Source organism: Molossus molossus, unplaced genomic scaffold (assembly GCF_014108415.1).
Source record: "Molossus molossus isolate mMolMol1 unplaced genomic scaffold, mMolMol1.p scaffold_m16_p_2, whole genome shotgun sequence".
NCBI classification, from domain to species: Eukaryota; Metazoa; Chordata; class Mammalia; order Chiroptera; family Molossidae; genus Molossus; species Molossus molossus.
Window position 1 is genome coordinate 133,002,571 of NW_023425355.1, and position 17,192 is coordinate 133,019,762.

Below are 17,192 nucleotides of genomic sequence, written 5' to 3' on the forward strand. Positions count from 1 at the left end.
TTCATGGACTAGACCTAGGGCCTAGACTGAAGGAGCAGCCACTACCTGAAACATATCATTTTCATAGATGATTACAGGGATGCAAGAGGGAAGAAACCTTTTCTTGCTGGCCTTTTCTGCTAACATTCCATTGGCCAAAACAAGTCACATTGCTAAACCCAAAGTCAAGGGACAGGGAGGTACATTCTGCCCACCATGAAGCCAGGGTCAGTTCTATAACATGAAAGAAGTGAAGAATTGGGAACGATTCAGTCACCCCACGTTTCCTTGACTTTAGGGTCAAGTCCACACTCTTCACAATATGTTTTTTTTTTCTTACTTTCCCCACCATCTTGCAACTTCTTTGCCTCACTCACTGCATTCTCCTTACCCTACTCTCCTGCTTCCTTTCAGGTCCGATGATAGGATATGCCATCTCTTATTTTTAAGTCTTCATACATGTTGTTGTTTTCGGACACATTCTTCCTTTTCCCTTCTCCACCTCTGTCTTCCTGCTCCTACTCACCCCAGGGTATTGACTTCTCCCGGTCATTAGTGTAAATATCACCTGCTGTAGGACTGAATTAGTTGCTCCTTCTCTGCATTGCCAAAACTCCAGTACTTGCTTTTATTTGAGCCTTTAACACAAGGTTTAATTGACTATCTTCCTTCATGAGGTTGGAAACTAACTCTATTTTGCCATCCTGTCTTCAGCACCTAATATAGTTAGTGCCTTGCCTATAGAAACTACTGATTTTGTTTTTATTTAATGAATGTATACATGAGAACAAAGAGCTAAGAATACAATTTGATTTGAGGATCTGCTCAAAGTAGTTTATTATGTAACATCTAGTATATAGACATGTCCAAAAAACACATGGCAATGAAATATGTATGTGCATAGTCTTTGCATTTCTCAAAGTCCTTTCTGCTCTCTGCTGTTGATTTTAATTATACAAATCTCCATTTGTTAGACTTTTTGTCGTGAACATACTCTATTACATGACAGCCCATAGGTGACCCTGGTAGTTTTAAGAGAGACTTTACTTTGTGGCTATAATAATAAGGACAGAACAGGGCTGATAATGTTTGCAGCAATTCAAAGGATGCAGCTAAAACAATGATTAGCTCTTGTGGCTGATTGGATGCCAAGGGACAAAGGCATCCACTTCCCTCACAAAAAAGAACACAAGAAGCAGAAGGATCTGCCTTTGTAAGATTCACTGCTCCAAGTTATTTCTTTGTAGCCAGAAGAATCATTCTTAATAGATGCATTTCTGAGTGAAGAGACCCAGATGTTACACGCTAATTTTCTTTTTTTAGAGTGTGTCAATTTATGCAATTGTGGCTTGAGGCCTGGGAGGGTCAATCCGTCATACCTGACTATCAGCTCTGCATGGAAATAAGAGCAATATTTTGTCTCTGGAATCTGAGGAAGAAACTTTTATTACAGACAGGAGCCATTCCTGGTCCCCAGTAAAGGGCAGACAAGAAGGCTGATTAAGGATTTGAAAGTGATACGCTGGTGGGTGATGTGGGGTGGGAGGGTGAAGGGTGTGCATAGGTGGGATGGGAAAGTCATGGAAGAGGCCCAAATATTCCAGGGTCCCAGCATATGGATTTGTTGATTTTGAGAGGTAACTGCCAGCTGAGGCCCATGATCTTGTAGCTAATTTAGAATTCTGATGTTAGAGAAATTATTCCTTTTTCTGATGGGAAATCTGATCCAAGTTGCATAGGCTTAGAAATATCTATGCTGGTAATCTTCTAGATTTAAGGGTATAGGATTTCACAATTAGACTCTGATTTAAGAAAAGCCATCTTGCTTATTTAGAGAATTAGTCTTTTGTTAGTCAAAATGGATTTGCTTCTGAGGCCTAAACTACTTGGACTCATTTCAGGCAATGTTTTCTAAGAGCTGAATTCTTAAATTGAAAGAGAAACATAAGCCAACATAATAACATATTTAATGAACTGCACGAATGCCTTGGAGAATCCCATCCTGGCCAAAGAGGAGAACAGAAATCACTACCAAAGGTGCCAAATAGCTTCCATTTCCCCCAAAGGCCCAAATCATCTTGGTCACAGTATAGACTTGTGCATTGATTGATTTTTTATTTCCTGAATTTCTTATATAAAGCCTGATCCTTTTTAAATGTAGCTTTATTTTCCTGGCTAACTTAAGGGCATGCTCGGCAGTATCAAATGGATTGTTTCTGTGATGAGATCCTCATGCTTTGGGAAGAGTGTATGTGTGTGTTGGGCAGTGGTGGGAGACAGGAAGAGACTTTGGAAACAACACTTTATATGCCCAATCAGGGATGTGGAGAACTCAAGATTGTTGTAAGAGCTCCCATCCTTTGTCTTGTGACTCTTCATCTCCTAATTATTTCAAAAGGTGCCATGATATTCTCGGCATAGCTCCTTTAACTTAAAAACAGCTTCGAGGACTTCCCTTCTGCCCAGCGTGTCACCCACAGGATAGTGAACCTCACAAAGTGCAGGTGGGAATTGTTTCAATGGCCACAGAGAGGAGCTCAGCAGACTCTGGGTGAGGGTGGCGGTGAGGAAGACAGGGCTGAGGGCTGGAGGGAAGGTGCTGTTCTGGGAGCTGGGATACTGGAGGATTGTGATCTGTAAGGTGAGGACATGGCTTCTCAATGCACATGTTTCCAAAGTCCCAGAAGGAGAATTTTCTGGGATGATCTGCTGACCATGTTCTTCTGACTAAATATGACCTTTAGCCTTGGGGTTCTCTCATGGGTGATGTTGCCACCAGCAGCAGCACTCTTAGACCTCTTGTAAATGAATCTAAATCAGTGTGGCTCCTTGGTCATCACCAAGTTCTTTTGTTAATATGGGGAAGGAAATACTTAGTGATCAGAAACAAGATGAGAGTTTAGGACTCCTTCCCCATCACCAGGTGGGACAGCACTACAAAAGCAGGTTGCAGACCAAACTCTGCCAAGTGCACAAGTACTAAGAGTGTGAGTTCAGTGACCTTACTGTCAGTTTCTCAAGTATTCTGATAAGCACCTGGCCCCAAAGGTTTAATCCAAGGTAGAGTCTGCACTCTTCTGAAGGCAGCTGACCAGGCCTTTTAGTCAGATCAGGCCCTGTTGTCCTTTATGAAGGGAGCAGGACACCGGATCAAATGGACTGCTGCGCCTACGTGTTAGGCTGCTGGCTGTGCTGGATTCTTATTTTCTCATTTACGCAAGAGCTGTGAAGCTTGTGTAGTCTTTCTGGCCCATCACATATCTCAAATGCCACTCATTTCACCAATGAGAAATCATTTCTAATACCCCTTAAGTTAATATAAAAGCCCCAGGGCAGATTCAAAGGGCTGTGTTTGCATAGCTACCCTGGAATGTGGATTACTGATTAGAGCCCTTCAGTGTTCACTAACTGCCCCTGCAATGTACATTTTCACTCACAGATTTAGCAATTCCTGTGCTCCTCTTCCCCCTCTAGTCCCCATAAATGATATAATAACCATCATTCATGGACACGAAACAACTCAGTAAAATCCCTGCCACTCCAAGTAGGGCAATGTGCAGGTTAGTAAGCCATTGTATCTCAATTTCAAACTCTGTGATGCTGGGGCAGGGACTCCGCAAACACTTGTGCTTTGCCAGCTGTCCCTGTGAGGCTTTGCCTGGAAGAGCACTGGAGAGAGACCACCAAGGCTGGAGAAGAAGGGACTGCTCCTTCCTGTGTCCAATATCAGCTGACACTTCACTTTATCAGCAGTAGGGGGTTCCAGCACCAATTGGTTTTACTTTCCAGGTTGTTTTTAGCACTCCTGGAAACAGCCTTACCATGTTTTCTTCAAAGGTGTGGGTCCCAATTCCACGAGACCAGAACCTCATGCTTCTGAGACACCAGCACCAACCAATTAACTCCCCTTTTAGAGGTCTGGGTCCCAGCTCCATGGGGCCTCTCCTTTGAGCTTCTGGACTCTGTCAACTCTGGCTTCTTTATTTCCTGAGCCCCAGGTTTGGTAGCTGCTTTTTGCAGTTACCGTCTTTGTGTTACTTCTGTGTTCCCCTTTTGTATGACCCTCAAACACCTTATTTATTAAATCCCCATATTAAATTTTCTCTGTTAAAATAACTGGTTTGGGTTCTATTTTTACTAAATGATACATAAGAACAGAAGCAGAAAAATATTCTAGGAGCTTTAAAAATATCTTAAAACCAAAAGGTTCATTTACACGGAAAGGACTCGTAGAATATCTTTGAATAGCCCAGATCTAAAATGTCAGCGTGGCAGGGCTGTATCAGATTATTAGAAGATTCTCCAAAATCTGGTTATCACAGTGATCTGACAGCAGGTATTGCAGAAGCAGGCACTAAGTGCCTGGGAGTTATACACAGTGTACTAGCTTGTTTCCAAAGATGGTCTTAGTAATGCCTTCCCTCCCTCTATACACATGCCATTCTTTTTCTAAAAAATATAGTTTTATTTATTGATTTTAGAGAGAAAGGAAGGGATAGGGAGAGAGATAGAAACATCTATGAGAGAGAACATCAATTGGTCACCTCCTGCATGCCCCCCACTAGGGATCAGGCCCACAACCTGGGCATGTGCCCCAACTGGGAATCGAACTGGCGATATCTTGCTGCATGGGTTGACACTCAACCAGTGAGCCACACCAGCTGGGCCACATGCCATTCTTTACATCAAGTATTAAACTTTTTTCCCTTCCATGTGAATCTGGGCTGGCCTTGTAATTGGCTTTATGGGGACATTCTGGAAATTCTTGCTCAGTTATTGAGAGGACAGGCAGCTTATGCCTCTTGATCCTGGGCTGTTCATTCTTGAGATAGTATCTCTCATAACTCAGTCACCATGCTGTGAGAAGCCTGAGCCACATGGAGACATCACATAAAGGAGAACTAAAGTATGCTGGTCAACGGCCCCAGTTGAGATCCCAGCAGACAGCCAGCATGTACTACCAGCCATGTGAGTGAGCCATCTTGAATGTTCCAGACCAGTTGAGTCCCCAGTTAACTGCAGTCCCAGCTGACATGTGGGACTGGAGAACCACTCAGCTGAGTTTAGTCAATCAAGGGACTGGTGAGAGAGTAAATGGTTGTTTAAGCCCCTCAGTTTTGGAGTGTGTTGTACGCAACAAGAGAGAACCAAAACAGTCAGGAAGCCAAGTTACTAGATACTGGGAGGCTAAGATCATTGATCAGAACTTGGTGACATGATTACTAAACTTGGTCAAACTCATCCTAGCAATAATATTTATACCTCTACCAAATGATCCCTTTTAATCTAGCACAGCAGAGTGAAAATTTGATTATATAAACTGCTACCAGAGTTTAGGGGAGGGTCTAAAATCCTTTGATAGGCTGCTTGGGAGGTAGAAGATGAAGCACTTGGACATTGAATAGAAGAAGACAATAAATATATAGACAGAATTGCCTACATAGAAATGGGTAGGAATTGTTGGAGTGAGTGAAGATGGTGAAAAGAGGAGAAGGGGAAGTGGAGACTGAGAGAGCAAGTGAGCAAGTAGGCAAGGCCTAGGGTGAGAATGAGGCTGAGAATGAGAGTGGGCAGGTTAACAGGCCATAGGGCATGAGGCTCGATTCTTGAAAAATTCCCAGTGGCAGGAGGGTGGAGGACATTTAGAAGAAGGTCGTCCAATATTCAGTATTTACTGCAACCCATGCCTTTTTGGAAGGTTGTCTATTGAAACTGATCTGGAAATGAGACCACAGACTCAACGTTCTTTTAAACAGAAAATTTGACATTTACTAAAAAATATTCATGTGAGAAGAAAGGAGGAGAGCAGCTCAAGACCAAGCCAAATTCAGTTGGCCTCAGTTCTTAGCACATCACTTTTACCATTTCTCTTATGCATGAGTGCAGTCAAGGTGGCCCACCCTGTTCCTCCTATCCCTTTCCAGAAATTGTGTTGGGACTCACAGGGAATGGAGACTCGTATTCATAAACAAATTTGTAAAACGTTGAAAAAGAATTTAAGTGTATGTTTTGAAAACAGAGGGAGTCAAATAGAAATAGTGTTCACCTGGAAAAAGATTCAGGTGACTATTTAAAGGACATCTGTAATACTGTCAACAATAAAAAATAGCTCTGGCCAGTTGCTCAGTTGTTAGAGCGTCGGCCTGCAGACCAGAGAGTCCCAGGTTCAGTTCCCGCTAAGGGCACATACCTCGGTTGCAGTTTGTCCCCAGCCCTGGTTGGGGTCGTGTGGGTGGCAACCACTTGATGTGTCTCTCTCACATCGATGTTTCTCTCTCTCTCTCTTCCTCCCTCTCTCCCTCCTGATCTATCTGAAGATAAATGCAAAAAAAAAATAAAAAATAGTCTTCGGGTGAGGATAAAAAAATAATTAAAAAGAAAGAGAATTGCAGTGTTTACTCAGAAGAACAGAGGGATTAAGCAATAAAGCACTGAGGATCTATTTTGTTAGTTGGATTTTTAACTTTTGGGACACATGACATAGAGTTATTTTGCTTTGGGGATAGCTGATCTTCCTCAACTAGTTGAAAATGAGGGGCTGCATTCTCCACCTGGACAGAGATGAGATGACAGAATAGGAAGAAATATGTGAGTGAGACTCAGCAAGAGCTGGAAATCATCTCAAGATGTGGTCAGGAAATCATGAGCTGCTAGGGATTTGAAGACATTTGGGGACAGCAATGAATTCCTCACAAGGTTTTGGGATCCTTAAGTGGAGCTCCTCCAAATCCAAAGAACAGACAGAAACAGGTGACAATTACTAGAGAGTTTTAAGAGAGAATGAGATCCCTATGTGCTGTGGGCATCCATTGTATGTAATGAATTAACTTCTTTCCTTTGCATCAAGAATGGTACTTGTTATCAACTCTCATTGGTAGAATTGAGAACAGAGTAACTCGAATCACCTCTGTGTTCTTGGGTTCAGACATAAAGTTACATGAGTTTTATTTTTTTTTTATTTTATTTTTTTTTTATCCTCACCCGAGGACATTTTTCCATTTTTTGTACAGATAGAGTGGGAGGGAGAGAGAGAGAGAAACATCGACGTGAAGGGACACATCGAGTGGCTGCCACCCGCACAACCAACCAGGGCCGGGGACAAACTGCAACCGAAGTACATGCCCTTAGCGGGAACCGAACCCGGGTCTCTCCGGACCGCAGGCCGACGCTCTAACCGCTGAGCCAAACTGGCTAGGGCTACATGAGTTTTAAGAAAAAAATCTTTGGTGATGTACTCCAGGCTCTGGCTGGTAAGAGGGTCCCTATTCTAGCCATCAGGATCCTCTGGTCTCTGAGGTGGAAGGCACCTTGAGAGTGATGGAATCCTGGCTCCTTATTTTCCTGACTGTGAAAGTGAAGCTCAGGGAGGTGAAGTGACTTATTCAAGGTCGAGAGTTGGTTAGGCAGCAGAGCTGGAAGGGGAACCCTGTTTTTGACTCTAAGCCTAGAACTCTTCTGAAAAATAGTTCTATGAGTGAATATGATGTGGAGCAGAGATGTGCTAGACATGTAATGTGGAATGAGAAGTACCCTTTGCTTCTTGTAAACCACTGAAGTTTTGGAGTTGTTTTGTTACCACAGGCTAACTTAGCCTATCCTGACTATTACAGTTTTCTTCAACATGGTAAGCAGGCCATCTTGCAAGTGGGGGACTTTATTATCCATTGGTCTACTTGGAAACTATTGTAAGCTATTAATTTGGAATGTTGCTACAATTAATTTCCTATGAGTTTGGGTTGCCTGAGCAGTGTCTGAATGGATCTAACCCATTCTGATGTGGATAACTAGAACATCAGAGCCAGGAATTTAGAAAAGAGACAGTGACCTTGAGGTCTTCCCTGACCACCCCTTCCTCCACTAGAGAGTAAGTAAGGGAAAGAGGTGGGAGAGTGAGGGGAAGGGGACCAGGCCAAGAAAGGGACATGGGGTATTGCAGGTAGGCAACATTTCCTGACTGCCTATTTTGGTGTGGGGCCAATCTTGAGAATTTGCTCTGTACCTGAGCTTTAAATGGTTCTTTCTTACATGGTACCATTCCATGTGGCCCACTCTCTCACAGGAGGCCATTCCTTATTCTTAATCAGGAACAGAAGGAACTTTTAAGATGGTGGCTTTTGGACTGTATCCTAAATATTCAATTTCAATTTCTATCTCAGCAATACAAAACAAAGTCTTCATTCTGTATTGCTCATTTCTCTCATAATCAAGTTTTCAATGCTCAAAGAAGCTGAATGAGGGTAATCATTGGTGATTATGTATCACATTATGTCATTAATGTCACCCCTGTGTGTCACTGAAGTGAATCAGCTTTAAGTGAGGTAATGGCAGCCCCAGAATTGGATTATGTAATTACAGAGTCACCCTTTGGATGGAAAGTGTGACTCCCTAAGGTATACCTGCCCTGTAAGTTACACGTCATCTAGAAGAAAAGCCCAAATACACAACATAGTTGAAATATTATTTTTGAGCTTTTATAATTTTGGCATTCCGTTTGACAGAAGCTGAGTTACCTCAAGGTGTTGCCAAAGTCAGAGGGTAATTCATTACAACTTCAAAACACCAGGTCATTAGACACTCATATTTTAACCTCAATTATATATATTTTATAAAGTCATGAATGACCTTTCAAAGGAGCTCTGAAGGAAATCTATGTGCATAAAAACTTCCTTAAAATAAATTTTATATTTGTCACTTCACATACAAAAAAGGCACAAAGCAATTAAAACAGATAGGAGCGAGCTTTGTGTTGCAAGTATTGGTACTTCATGACTCCAGCAGTTAAGACAAAAGCTTTATTCTGTCAGCATTAGGCAGGCAGCCATAAAATCTCTCTGAAGTAACTGCATGAGAAACAAGTTGTTTTGTTTATGTATTGTAAAAAGTTCACAAAGGCTCCATTATGTAGGAATGTTAAGCACAACCCAAGTGACAACTCCATCTTAACATAGGTCTGTGTGTTTGATCTTGCCTGGCCCAGAGCAGTCCAGCTATAGGGACTGCTCTTTGAACGAATATAGGGATTACACACTTTTCATTTAGGCTTCATATTAACACAGTGTGCCACTGTCCAGATTGAGTGGTCCAGATTGATGGGTACCATTACAACCTACCATACAGCGCTGGGTGAAGGCAACAGACCTTATGGGCCAATGCCTATGAATGACAGTGCCAGCATTCTTTCTTCATCTGGCACGCTTCCTATTGCCTCTGTGAGCTGCAATTTTATGATGTTTGGCTCAAAGCACTGCAAAGTTTACTTGGATAAGAGGCAGGGTAGTGGTTAAGAGCATGGATTCTGGGGCTGGCTGCCCACCTTCAAATCCCGGCTCTGCCATTTGCTATCTGTGCGACCTTGAGCAAGTTCCTTAACCTCTCTGTGCCTCAGCTTCCTCATCTATAAAATGGGTGTGATGATAATAGTATCCACTCACAGAATTGTTGTGAGGGTTAAATGAGTATGGACATATAATGGACATACAACATGTTCCTGGCGCATAGGAAATGCTACGTAAGTGTTAGCTGTCACTACCGCCTCTGGTTACAGTTGTTGTGATTTGGAATTGCATCTGTCAGGAGAGGGTCTATCTGGTTTATTGGGACACTCAGTTGGTAAGACACCAAAAAGACTATCACAGAAACTGATTTGAGGCCCTGGACTCCCAAGAGACACCAGAGGAGGCAGGGTTTTAGGAGGCAGTTTAACTAAACTTTGTCAATGGGTGGGGCTTGGGCAGCCCCAGCATGACCTGAGTGGGACCAGGGCAGGCCTGGCAGTTCCTCACATGCATGAAAAAATGGACAGTGAACTGGTGGTAGCAGCCAACTTCCTGGAAGGGCATAATGGTGGTCTTCACCGTTATTGCTCACGTGAAGAAAGGATTTCATGCATGCATTTTTAGTTTAAGTACATTTTTCAAAAACATGTCTGTACTAAAGACCTTCCCCCGAAGGTTTAATCTTATACAGGTCCTGAACCATTTGAATAAGAGTATTAGAAACCCATCCTCACTAGGAGATGAGGATCTGGAATTGGTCTGGCTACCCAAGCCTTGTGTCTGGGATACTTGATAGGGGGGGACCCTGGGCCCCAGAATATGTCATCAAGCTGCTGTGCCAGATGTTGGCTGGTTATCCTAACAATCACTCCTCTTTTTCCTTTGCCTGCCTCTACATGTAGAAGTGCAAAGTCAAGTACTACGTGTTCTTGTGGGTAATTATGTGACACGGCTCTATCCAATGAAACATAAGGGTAATTTATCTGAGAAATATATTTCCCCACTTTCTGCCTTTAGGGGCAGTTATGTGAGGAAATGATGCTAATAGTTGTGGCAATCATTTGGTCACCATTAGATAGAAAGTCCAAGGGGAAAGAAGCCAATATGCTGAAGAATTGTAGAGGCGAAAGATGGAAAAAACCTGAAATCTTGATGTCTTTGTTGAGCTGCTGAACAAATCCTGGGACTGCTTCTCTGGACTCTCTCTATTAAGTAAACAACAAGTGCTCGGAAAGTTTAAGCCACTGTTAACTGTTCTCCTGTTACTTAGAGTCAGAAATATCCCCAAATGATACCTTAATTATCACTAGTGTGTCTATTTTGTGTGCTTGAATTGCTGTCTTTTCTCCATATTTGCATACCCTTTGACCAGGAACCAGGCTCTTGTTTGACCAGGCTTTGAGACCTTCCCAGGGCTTGTATTTCTCTCTCCAAGGTGCTGGAGTTGACTATGTTCAGCCACTGGCTGAGACCTAAGGATGCCCCACTCACAGGCCCTCAGATGCAGAATCTGGCCAGTGATTCTTGCTCTGGTGTCCCATTCAATGAATTGCACCCCTTCTGTGTTAAAGACTTTCCAGACTCAAGGCTTCCCTGTTATTTGGAACATTGTGATTTGAATTACAGGCCACCCAAAGCAAGGTCAACTCCAATAGTCCCAGGCCCTCCCAGTTCTCCTTACTCATGCCTCCATGATAGATCTTCTACTGAGGCAATATCCCAGCATGGCTGCTGGCTGGGCCCACACTGGCTGGATCTCACCCAGCCCAGAAGGTTAAGGCCCATAAACAGCTCCCCTTAGTCCTGAAGATTTTGAGTTCCAGGTGCTTTATCCCTCACTCCTCAGATGTTCTTGTGCTGCTGACTTGTTTTGACCTTGGCCAAGAAACCTGATCTTAGTCCCTGCATTGCATCTGTTCAGAATAGTATTTCAGAAAAGAGGCCTGGATTTTAAGAGTTGGGAGGTTTTGGCTCCAGTCCCGTCTCTCCCACAAACAAAAGTAGGCTGCTACTGTTCCTTCCTGGGTTTCTATTTTCTGTGTACAAAATGGAGCATCGAGCCTTTGCCTGACGCTGCCATTTACATATTTTACAAAGTAAATTTTAAATGTAGAGAGTCAATAAAAATTATAGCATACACCTTAAATAAATTATTTAGAACATTGAGAGATATTTCTCATGATGTGTTTTTAGTTTTGAGGTTTGGGAAATATAATGGAAATTTCAATGGAGCCAGTCTTAATTTAAAAAAAAAATCACATTAATTCTCCCCCCCCCCCCAGTGTTGTCTAACATGCCAGAAATAAATTACAGAAAGGAGAAATTAAAGCACTAAACAGTAATTCTGCCCAGCTGTAAACCTTGCTTTTCATGTGAATTAAGTCTTTGATCCCTAAAAATCCATTTGCCCTTGGATGAATTCCAGAGACACTGTTCTCTTGGGGAAGCAATGGTGCCAGGGACAGAACGGCTGTTCAGAGACAAGGTTTCTCCTGCAATTGTGCTGATCCAATAAAGAAGCTTGAAGAATGGGGGTAGGCTGGGGGATGAGCTCAGTGTTCCCCCTTCCTAGCATATGCAAGGTACCTTCCGCCTTTTCAACGTCCTCTGCTGATCCTCTCTGCCATCCTGATAAACACAGTCTCTGACTCTTTCCCTTAGGAGTATATTTGTCTTTGTTACCTTTCAAGGCCGTGGCAGTCCTGTTGATTAAACTCTGCTGGAAATGGCGAGACCTTCAGTGTACAGTCAGTTCTTTCCTTATGTAAGCTCATCTGTTTTTCACATCTGAGCACTTCTATGTGCCAATTACTGTCTACAGATGTACTGAGAGGCAAAGTGGGTGCAGGGCACCAGAAGAAGAAAGCCCATTTGGGGTAACTCTTACTGTGCCGCTAATAGACTTTTTTTTTTGAGTTTAAAAAATTGTGGTAAGCTATACATAACACACTATTTGTCATGTTAAGCATTTGTAAGTGTACAATTCAGTGGCATTAATTGCATTCACAATGCTGTGTACCCATCACCATTATCTATACCCAAAACTTTTTCATCATCCCTAACATAAACTCTGTACCCATTAACAACAGCTCCTTATTCTTCCCTCTCCCTGCCCCAGCCCCTGGTAACCTCTCTTCTGCTTTCTATCTCTATGAACTTGTCTATTCTAAATATTTCATATAGGTGGAATCATAACATTTGCCTTTTGTGTCTGTCTTCTTTCACTTAGTATAATGTTTTCAGGTCATTCATGCTGTAGCATGTGTCAGTTCTTCATTCCTTTTTATGGTTGAATAATATTCCATTGTATGGATAGACTACATTTTGTTTATCTATTCATCTGTTGATGGGCACCTGGGTTGTGCCCACCTTTTAGCTATTGTGAACAGTGTTGCTGTGAATATTCCTGTACAGAGATCAGTTTATGTCCCTGTTTTCAGTTCTTCTGGTTATATACCTAGGGGTGGGACTGCTGAGTCATATGGTTTTTACATGTGGACATAGTGTCAGTAGTAAAAACACAGGCTAGTAGGGGTTTGTGAAGACAGGGCATGTCCAGAGGATTGAGGCAAGGATCAGAGCCAAGTGCAAGGAGAAGAATGGGTTGGAAGAGATGGACCATGTGGTTCTACTATAAGATGCTGCAATTGGGAAGAAACAGGGACCAGGAGCCGGGGAACTGTCTCTTTGTAGAAGGGCTGCGGGAGCTCTAGGAATGGTGGAGCTGAGCAGACACTCAGAGAGACTGAGCAGCCAGGAAGGCAAGAGGCAGAGGGTCAAATGGCAGCTGTGCAGTAAAGAAGCCGAGTCCACAGGAACCAATTAGCAGAGTAGAGTAGAGGACAGAGGCCAAACTAGCCATCCAGGAAGCAGTAGGATCCTGGCAACAAACAAGCCTTGATCCTTTGGGCATTCCTCCCAAGCTAGAAAACCTCTTATATCCTTCCTGCTGATACAGGGTGAAAACCTGATGGCTCTTGGTTTGTGAAGGAGATTATAAAGATAAGGGCTGATCCTGACCCATGCCTACCTGTGGGAAAGGATCTCTGAAGCAATTCCCCTTTGGAGACCAAAATTAGCAGCAAAAGAACCAAGGTGATCTATCATCTGGACTTCTATATGAGGAACTATTACAAAACAGTACAGTTTTATTGTATGTGGCACACAAGGATAAATATATTACATGTGTACTGAGCAAAGTTTTCTGTTAGGCGGCCAAGAAACACACATATTAAATTCGAGGTGATGACTAATTCCCAACTACTTGGCTTAAAAATAACAGCAGAGGCCATTCCAGGCCACTACGGTCAGTAATTCCATGAGGGCATAAACCAGGTGGTGTCCTAATCCCCTTGTCCTACAGCCTGCTGAGAAAGGAGTTTGTACTTCATCTCCAGGTTTATCCCTCGAGCAGAGCAACAATAGAAAAGGTCGTCCAGTGAACACAGCCAGCAGAACAGCCACCCGGGACAAAGCCAGGATAGGAGAGCTTTCAGCCCAGAACTATACAGCACTCTCAGCCGAAAACTATACAGAACTCTACGTTTGGGTTCACCAAACGAAGCTGCAAAAATCTTGGATGGTGCTAAAACTGCTTGGCTGGAAGGTTCTCTCCTCTGCCACATCCCAGCCACAGAGAACTAGACCAGTGCTACCAGAAAGCACACAAACATTGCTTTGAATTTGCACAGTGCATAACCCAAGGGGGGAGAATCCACATTATGAGACAATCAATTTCATGTTCCTTTCCTCAAGCATTCTAAAATAGGCCTGGATAGCAACAGGCCCAGCTGTAATCATTCTAAGGTTTTGAGAAAGCCCCATGCTTTTTGGATTCTGATGTGTTTAGGTGCGCCAGCCCCTTTCTCTGGTGGGGTTCCATACCCTCTCAGTGCCAATCCGAGCTCCTCCAGCTTCAGAGGTGCCTTTCATGAAACCTTTCCTGGGATCACCTGCTGCTCCCATTGGGCCTCTTTCCCCTGTAAAAACCTCAAGTCACTTTCCATATTCTGTTTTGTGTATCTTAAAATTCCCTCTACGACATAGTAAACTTCCTGCTTTTTAATTTTCCATTTCTCCAGTGTGTCTTGCACTGAAGTGGTGTGCAATAGACATTTACAGAGATAATTAATGAATAACCTCATGGATGGAGAAGTGATTTACATCTATCATAACTTTTTGGCATCTCCATAAATTGGTGCTAGTATATTTGGGGAACATGTTCCTAAGTATCTGACTTATTTTCCTAATGTTTCAATGTATCTATTTTTTTAATTTTAATTTTATTTTTTATTATTTTTTTCATTTTCATTTTATTATTTTAAATTAATTAATTTATTTTTGTTACAGATGTTCTGAATGTGGCTCAATAAGAGTTTTTATTTTTAATTTTTTTAAGTTAATTTATTTTTGTTACAGATGTTTCTCCTTTTTCCCCCACTGATACCCTCCTCCCCCTCCCTCCCCACCCTGTCCCCAGCTTTGTTGTCAATGTATCTATTTTTTTTCTGTCTATTTCTTAGTAAAATAAGCACTATCTGCTACATAGCATTACTTAACTAATTAAGGGATTAATTACATACTTAGTGCCTCTGTAGCTCCTCCTTTTTCTGGCTGGCTGACTCCCATTCCTTTTGTCCTCCATTTTCTACCGCCTGTGCCTCAGTTTTCTCACCAGCAAAACAGGTTGGTATCTAGTTACCAGGTTGTTGTTGTGAGGACAAAATCAGACAGTGATATGGAAATGTTTGGAAAAGTGATTGGTGTGTTTTCAAACCATCCTGTAGAATGACACATGGGACCATATGGGAGGAGACAGCATCATAGAACAAATTATTAGTCATAATGAGCTCTGGAAAGATCGTGTGCCACGAGAGTCTAGCAAGGGACAGGCAGAGAACAGGACTAAGGACATTTCCTCCATTAATCTTGAACAGAGCTCTCCTGTGTATTCACTTAATCAAAACATCGCACCTTCCCTCCAAGGCAGCCAACACCTAAAACACACAGCGTGTTATTTCAAAGTCACAGCAGTTACCTTCCAGAACAAGACAGTCTATTTAAAAAAAAATGAGTAATGTGCATTTCTTCCTGGAAAGAACAAATCAATACCCCTCAATGGGCCCAGTGCCACACACCAGCCTCTGCCCAGTGGCTTGCCTTTATCCAAAGGAGGGGATAGAAAGGACAGCTTTTCCTTCCCCTCCCTCTGCCTCACCCATTTTGCCCAATGGAAGCAATTCACATCTTTTCTCCCCCAGAAGCTGAGTCTGAAGTAAAAGAAGTTTACCTCCCTCAAATAGTACATTATACATGTCAGCTATGATGGATCCTCTGAGGGCAAATATTTTCTTCTACACTCCATGCAGACTTCAGTTTCAGATTACTCAGAGAAGTACATTTGTCCATTTTCTAGATTCAACTACAACCCCTTGACAGTTCAATTTGCTTTAACAGATATTTATTTTTAGGTTAATTTTTTTTACCTTCTGTACTATGCACTAGATACTGTGCTAAGCACTTTCTATGACTTATGTCATCCAATTTTCTCATTTCATAAACAATGATATTGATATCAGAGAGGTTTAACCATATGCCCAAAGCCACATAGCCGGTGAGTGGTAGAGGTTTGTGTGGCTCCAAAATCCTTGCTTTTTCTTTTCTTTTTTAAATTTTTCTTCTTTATTGATATTAGAGAGACAGAGAAGGAAAAGGAGAGAGAGATAGAAACATCAATGCAAGAGAAGATCGACTGGCTGCCTCCTGCATGCCCCCCACTGGGGATCAGGCCCACAACCTGGGCATGTGCCCTGACTAGGAATTGAACAAGTGACCTCTTGGTGTATGGGTCAGTGCTCAACCACTGAGCCACACCGGCTGGGCCCCAAATCCTTGCTTTTAATTATCATGCTATACTGGTCATTTGTTGTGTGGAAAGCATGATGTTAAGTGCTAGGGACACAGGAATTAATCAGATTTGCTTCTTGCCTCCAAGTGGGAGAACTGGTGTATTATTGTACCTATCTTACCTAATTTTAATTTAGAGTTTACTGGATATTATAACCCACAGTGAGGGGAAATTGAAGAGCCACAGAGCTTGAAGTCTTGCCTAAAGTAGGGTGAGTAGGTGACAGAAAAGGATTCAAAACCAGGCAATCTGACTTCACATCCACACACCTAAGCACTGTGACACATTTCTCCCAGCAAATATCTGTAAACAGGTATATCCCCAAGGAGTGATAACTTCTTTACCAGAGGTCAGTAAATGTAGTGTAACATAACTACTGCTTGAGGCGAAGAGTCAGGGGCACTGGATTTGAGGTTTAAATGATGCCACCAAGGGAGGTGGCAAAGGTGGCATGGGTATTCCATTCAGGAGGCCCCCAAGAACAAGCAGGTGAATCTGTGTTCATCACAGACAGATCCTTACTTCTGTGTCCCATTAAAAGTGGTCCAATAGCCCAGATATTGCAGAGCAGTTCCTCAAGACCAGTGGTTTATCATTTTTGTTTTTGTTTCTTACTTTTTATTTATGTTTACTTACATATAGTAAAGTGTTCTAACCTTAAGTGTACAGCTTGATGGATTTTTACATATGTATACACCCATGTAGAGAGCCCAGAGTAAGATATAGATCGTTTCCATAGCTCCAGAGGTTCTTTTATGCCCTTTCCCAGCCAATACCCCTTGCCTGAGATAATAAGTATTCTGAACTCTATCACCTTTTTATCACCTCTATTACCTCAATTCAAGAACTGGCAAAACCCAGTTCTTGAATTTCACATAAATAAAATCACACAATATGTGTTGTTTTGTGTCCATGTTCTTTTGTTCAACAAAATATCTCTAAGTCTCCAACACGTGATTGTATGTAGCAGTAGTCAGTTATTTTCCGGGCTGTCATGTTTCTATTGTATAAATATACTTCAATTTACTTGT